This window comes from Salmo trutta, unplaced genomic scaffold (assembly GCF_901001165.1).
Source record: "Salmo trutta unplaced genomic scaffold, fSalTru1.1, whole genome shotgun sequence".
Lineage (NCBI taxonomy): Eukaryota > Metazoa > Chordata > Actinopteri > Salmoniformes > Salmonidae > Salmo > Salmo trutta.
The window spans coordinates 15,230-22,500 of NW_021822757.1; positions in this window are offsets into that span (position 1 = coordinate 15,230).

Below are 7,271 nucleotides of genomic sequence, written 5' to 3' on the forward strand. Positions count from 1 at the left end.
CTCTAATCATTCCTAACAACAAGTAACCTCTAATCATTCTACAACAAGTAACCTCTAATCATTCTACAACAAGTAACCTCTAATCATTCTACAACCAGTAACCTCTAATCATTCTACAACCAGTAACCTCTAATCATTCTACAACAAGTAACCTCAAATCATTCTACAACCAGTAACCTCTAATCATTCCTAACAACCAGTAACCTCTAATCATTCTACAACAAGTAACCTCTAATCATTCCTAACAACAAGTAACCTCTAATCATTCTACAACCAGTAACCTCTAATCATTCTACAACCAGTAACCTCTAATCATTCTACAACAAGTAACCTCTAATCATTCTACAACAAGTAACCTCTAATCATTCCTAACAACAAGTAACCTCTAATCATTCTACAACCAGTAACCTCTAATCATTCCTAACAAGTAAACTCTAATCATTCCTAACAACAAGTAACCTCTAATCATTCTACAACAAGTAACCTCTAATCATTCTACAACAAGTAACCTCTAATCATTCCTAACAACAAGTAACCTCTAATCATTCTACAACCAGTAAACTCTAATCATTCCTAACAACAAGTAACCTCTAATCATTCCTCACAACTAGTAACCTCTAATCATTCTACAACAAGTAACCTCTAATCATTCCTAACAACAAGTAACCTCTAATCATTCCTAACAACCAGTAACCTCTAATCATTCCTAACAACCAGTAACCTCTAATCATTCTACAACCAGTAACCTCTAATCATTCCTAACAACCAGTAACCTCTAATCATTCCTAACAACAAGTAACCTCTAATCATTCTACAACAAGTAACCTCTAATCATTCCTAACAACCAGTAACCTCTAATCATTCCTAACAACAAGTAAACTCTAATCATTCCTAACAACCAGTAACCTCTAAACATTCTACAACAAGTAACCTCTAATCATTCCTAACAAGTAACCTCTAATCATTCCTAACAACAAGTAACCTCTAATCATTCCTAACAACCAGTAACCTCTAATCATTCTACAACCAGTAACCTCTAATCATTCCTAACAACTAGTAACCTCTAATCATTCTACAACCAGTAACCTCTAATCATTCCTAACAACAAGTAACCTCTAATCATTCTACAACCAGTAACCTCTAATCATTCCTAACAACCAGTAACCTCTAATCATTCTACAACAAGTAACCTCTAATCATTCTACAACAATTAACCTCTAATCATTCTACAACAAGTAACCTCTAATCATTCCTAACAACCAGTAACCTCTAATCATTCTACAACAATTAACCTCTAATCATTCCTAACAACCAGTAACCTCTAATCATTCTACAACAAGTAACCTCTAATCATTCCTAACAACAAGTAACCTCTAATCATTCCTAACAAGTAAACTCTAATCATTCCTAACAACACGGTTACACAGCTACATATATAACACAGCTACAACGGTTACCTCCATCCCACTTCCATAAGTGTCTGTCCACATGTATATTACCCCAGCCTAGGAATCCTGTCCCTAACTGCAAGCTCTGAAACGTCCTTCCATGTTTATCTCACAGAAATAGAAGCTTTCTGTTAAGAGAATTTATTCTATTCCTATTGTGTTATTCCATTCTATTCCTATTGTTTTATTCCATTCTATTCCTATTGTGTTATTCCATTATATTCCCATTGTGTTATTCCATTCTATTCCTATAGTGTTATTCCATTCTATTCCTATAGTGTTATTCCATTCTATTCCAATTGTGTTATTCCATTTTATTCCTATTGTGTTATTCCATTCTATTCCCATTGTGTTATTCCATTCTATTCCTATAGTGTTATTCCATTGTATTCCTATGGTGTTCCCCCTACCTTGGAGTCTTCTCTGTAAAGGTATATCTGAAGAATCCTTCCATAGTTAACCCCTGCTGCCTAGCAGTCTAGCAGTCTTCTGTCCACCACCAGTTCTGAAGAGGTCTCTCTGTCTGTGTCCCAGCCAGCTGTAACAGCAGCAGCTCTCTCTCTCTCTCTCCCTCTCTCTCCTCTCTCTCTCTCTCTCTCTCTCTCTCTCCTCTCTCTCTCTCTCTCTCTCTCTCTCTCTCTCTCCTCTCTCCTCTCTCTCTCTCTCTCTCTCTCTCTCTCTCTCTCTCTCTCTCTCCATGTAAACTCTGCAGCTATGAAGTGTCTCTGGATGTGTATCTAACCTCTGTATATGTGATGCTGCAACAGCTCTGAAGCGCCCCTGTCTGTGTCTATACTACCCGGCTGTGTATGTACAGTATCTAATGGCTGTGTAGCCTCTCTCTACCAAATCTACTGGACGTGTTGACCTCTAACCACGTTTTTCGCCAACAACCTTTGACCTCTGTTCTGTTTCCGCCACCGGCGAGCGTGCTCACAGACGTCAATGGAAATGCCTGATGACAATCTGTGGCACCACCTGCCTCCCTTTCCCCCTCCCCCTCCTCTCTCTCTCTCTCTCTCTCTCTCTCTCCCCCTCCTCTCTCTCTCCCCCTCCTCTCCCTCCTCTCCTCTCTCTCTCTCTTCATCCCCCTCCTCTCTCTCTCTCTCTCTCTCTCTCTCTCTCTCTCCCTCCTCTCCCTCTCCCCCTCCTCTCCCTCCCCCTCCTCTCCTCTCTCTTCATCCCCCTCCTCTCTCTCTCTATCTCTTCCCCCTCTCCCCCTCCCTCCCCTCTTCTCTCTCTCTCTCTCTCTCTCTCTCTTCATCCCCCTCCTCTCTCTCTCTTCCCCCTCTCCCCCTCCCCCACTTCTCTCTCTCTCTCTCTCTCTCTTCATCCCCCTCCTCTCTCCCCTTCTCTCTCTCTATCTCTTCCCCCTCTCCCCTCCCCTTCTTCTCTCTCTCTCTCTCTTCATCCCCCTCCTCTCTCCCCCTCTCTCTATCTCTCTCCCCCTCTCCCCTCCCCCTCTTCTCTCTCTCTCTCTCTCTTCATCCCCCTCCTCTCTCCCCCTCCCCTGTCCCCCTCCCCCTCCTCTCTCTCTCTCTCTTCATCCCCCTCCTCTCTCCCCCTCCCCTCTCCCCCTCCCCCTCTTCTCTCTCTCTCTCTTCATCCCTCTCTTTCTCTTCCCCTCTCTCTCTCTTTCTCTTCCCCCCTCTCTCTCTCTTTCTCTTCCCCCTCTCTCTCTTCATCCCCCTCTCTCTCTCTCCCTCTCTTCATCCCCCTCTCTTTCTCTTCCCCCTCTCTCTATCTCTCTCCCGCTATACCACTCCCCCTCCCCTACCTCAATCCCTGTTTGGGATAATTGTGTGTTTGTTTTGCCTGCCTTCAATTACAGTTAATAATGAAGAAATATCCATCACTGTAGACTACAGAGAGAGAGAGGGGAGGAGCCATCTAGCTAGTCCTGCCCTCCTCCATCACTGTAGACTACAGAGAGAGAGGGGAGGAGCCATCTAGCTAGTCCTGCCCTCCTCCATCACTGTAGACTACAGAGAGAGAGGGGAGGAGCCATCTAGCTAGTCCTGCCCTCCTCCATCACTGTAGACTACAGAGAGAGAGGGGAGGAGCCATCTAGCTAGTCCTGCCCTCCTCCATCACTGTAGACTACAGAGAGAGAGAGGGGAGGAGCCCCTTGGGCAGAATGTGTGACACTGTAGAACAGCACTATAGAACAGCACCATAGAACAGCACCATAGAACAGCACTACAGAACAGCACTATAGAACAGCACTATAGAACAGCACTATAGAACAGCACTGTAGAACAGCACCATAGAACAGCACTGTAGAACAGCACCATAGAACAGCACCATAGAACAGCACTTTAGAACAGCACTGTAGAACAGCACCATAGAACAGCACCGTAGAACGGCACTATAGAACAGCACTGTAGAACAGCACCATAGAACAGCACCATAGAACATCACCATAGAACAGCACTATAGAACAGCACTGTAGAACAGCACCGTAGAACAGCACCATAGAACAGCACCGTAGAACAGCACCGTAGAACAGCACCGTAGAACAGCACCGTAGAACAGCACCATAGAACAGCACCATAAAACAGCACTATAGAACAGCACTATAGAACAGCACTGTAGAACAGCACCGTAGAACAGCACCATAGAACAGCACCATAGAACAGCCCTATAGAACAGCACCGTAGAACAGCCCTGTAGATCAGCACCGTAGAACAGCACCATAGAACAGCACTGTAGAACAGCACTGTAGAACAGCACTGTAGAACAGCACCATAGAACAGCACTGTAGAACAGCACCATAGAACAGCACCATAGAACAGCACTATAGAACAGCATTATAGAACAGCACTATAGAACAGCACTATAGAACAGCACCACAGAACAGCTTTATAGAACAGCACCATAGAACAGCACTATAGAACAGCACCACAGAAGAGCACTATAGAACAGCACCATAGAACAGCACTATAGAACAGCACCACAGAAGAGCACTATAGAACAGCACCATAGAACAGCACCGTAGAACAGCACTATAGAAGAGCATTATAGAACAGCACTATAAAACAGCACTGTAGAACAGCACCATAGAACAGCACTGTAGAACAGCACCATAGAACAGCACTATAGAACAGCACTATAGAACAGCATTATAGAACAGCACCATAGAACAGCACTGTAGAACAGCACTGTAGAACAGCACCGTAGAACAGCACCATAGAACAGCACCACAGAACAGCACTACAGAACAGCACTATAGAACAGCACCATAGAACAGCACTATAGAACAGCATTATAGAACAGCATTATAGAACAGCACCACAGAACAGCACTATAGAACAGCACCATAGAACAGCACTATAGAACAGCACTATAGAACAGCACTATAGAACAGCACCATAGAACAGCACTATAGAACAGCACCATAGAACAGCACCAACAACAAATAAACATAATGAAAGAGATATCAGAAAGCTGTCTTTGGTATAAGGGTTAGAGGGACACTTCATGAAAACATAATCCTATATACTACTATATCTCTCCTCCGGACTCTAACGAGGCAGTAATTACACTACAATTATTGTTTGACATGTAGATCATAGCATACAGGCTGTACAGGACACGATAGTTCAACATCCTACAGTAGCAATCATGGACACTCTTACTGACAGTTGTGGCTGCTTCGCGTGATGTATTGTTGTCTCTCTACCTCCTTGCCCATTGTGCTGTTGTCTGTTCCCAATAATGTTTGTACCATGTTTTGTTCTGCTGCCATGTTGTGTTGCTACCATGTTGTTGTCATGTTTTGTTGCTACCATGCTGTTTTCTACCCTGTCCCCGCAGGACGCCTTTTGCCTTTTGGTAGGCCATCATTGTAAATAAGAATTTGTTCTTAACTGACTTGCCTCGTTAAATAAAGGTTAAATAAAGGTTAAATAAAGGTTAAATAAAGGTTAAAGAAAAATAAAGGAAAAAAAGCTATGAATAATAATAATAACAATAATAATAAAACTGAAAATAACAATAATAATAATACTGATAATAACAACAATAATAATAATAATACTGATAATAACAATAATAATAATAATACTGATAATAACAACAATAATAATAATACTGATAATAACAATAATACTGATAATAACAATAATAATAATAATACTGATAATAACAATAATAATAATACTGATAATAACAATAATACTAATAATAACAATAATACTAATAATAACAATAATACTAATAATAACAATAATACTAATAATAACAATAATACTAATAATAATAATAATACTAATAATAACAATAATACTAATAATAATAATAATACTAATAATAACAATAATAATAATAATACTAATAATAACAATAATAATAATAATAATAATACTAATAATAACAATAATAATAATACTAATAATAACAATAATAATAATACTAATAATAACAATAATAATAATACTAATAATAACACTAATAATAATACTAATAATAACAATAATAATAATACTACTAATAATAATAATACTAATAATAACAATAATAATAATACTAATAATAACAATAATAATAATAATACTGATAATAACAATAATAATAATACTAATAATAACAATAATAATAATAATACTGATAATAATAATAATAGTAACAACAATAATAGTAATAATAATTGTATTAATAATAATAGTGATAATAATAATAATACAAATAATAATAATAATCACATTGAGGGAAAGGTTGTTGTCCTGGCACCACACTGGGAGTAAGCACGCACCCCTGAGGGGCCCCCGTGTTGAGGGTCAGCGTGGCTGATGTGTTGTTGCCTACCCTCACCAGCTGGGGGCGGCCCGTCAGGAAGTCCAAAATCCAGTTGCAGAGGGAGGTGTTTAGTCCCAGGATCCTTAGCTTAGTGATGAGCTTTGAGGGCACTATGGTGTTGAACACTGAGCTGTAGTCAACGAACAGCATTCTCACATAGATGTTCCTTTTGTCCAGGTGGGAAAGGGCAGTGTGGAGTGCAATAGAGATTGTGTCATCTGTGGATCTGTTGGGGCGGTATGCGAATTGGAGTGGGTCCAGGGTTTCTGGGATAATGGTGTTGATGTGAGTCATGACCAGCCTTTCAAAGCACTTCATGGCTTCAGATGTGAGTGCTATGGGTTTGTAGTCATTTAGGCAGGTTACCTTGGCGTTCTTAGGCACAGAGACTATGGTGGTCTGCTTGAAAAATGTAGGTATTACAGACTGTCAGGGAGAGGTTGAAGTGAAGAAACTTGCCAGCTGGTCAGCACATGCTCTGAGTAAGCGTCCTGGTAATCCGTCTGGCCCTGCGGCCTTGTGAATGTTAACCTGTTTAACGGTCTTACTCACATCAGCTACGGAGAGCGTGATCACACAGTCGTTGGGAAAAGAGCTGGTGCTCTCATGCATGGTTCAGTTTTGCTTGGTTCGAAGCGAGCATAGAATGGATTTAACTTGTCTGGTAGGCTTGCGTCACTAAGCAGCTCGCGGTTGGGTTTCCCATTGTAATCCGTAATATTTTGCAAGCCCTGCCACAATCGACGAGCATCAGAGCCAGTGTAGCCAGTGTAGCAGGATTAGATCTTAGTCCTGTATTGACAGTTTGCCTATTTGATCCGGATGCTTTCTTATAAGCATCTGGATTAGTGTCCTGCTCCTGTAAAGCGGCAGCTCTGTACCTCAGTGTGGATATTGCATGTAATCCATGGCTTCTGGTTGGGATATGTACGTACGTACATACATACATATGGTCACTGTGGGGACAATGTCGTCGATACACTTATTAATGAAGCTGGTGACTGATGTGGTGTACGCCGCAGTGCT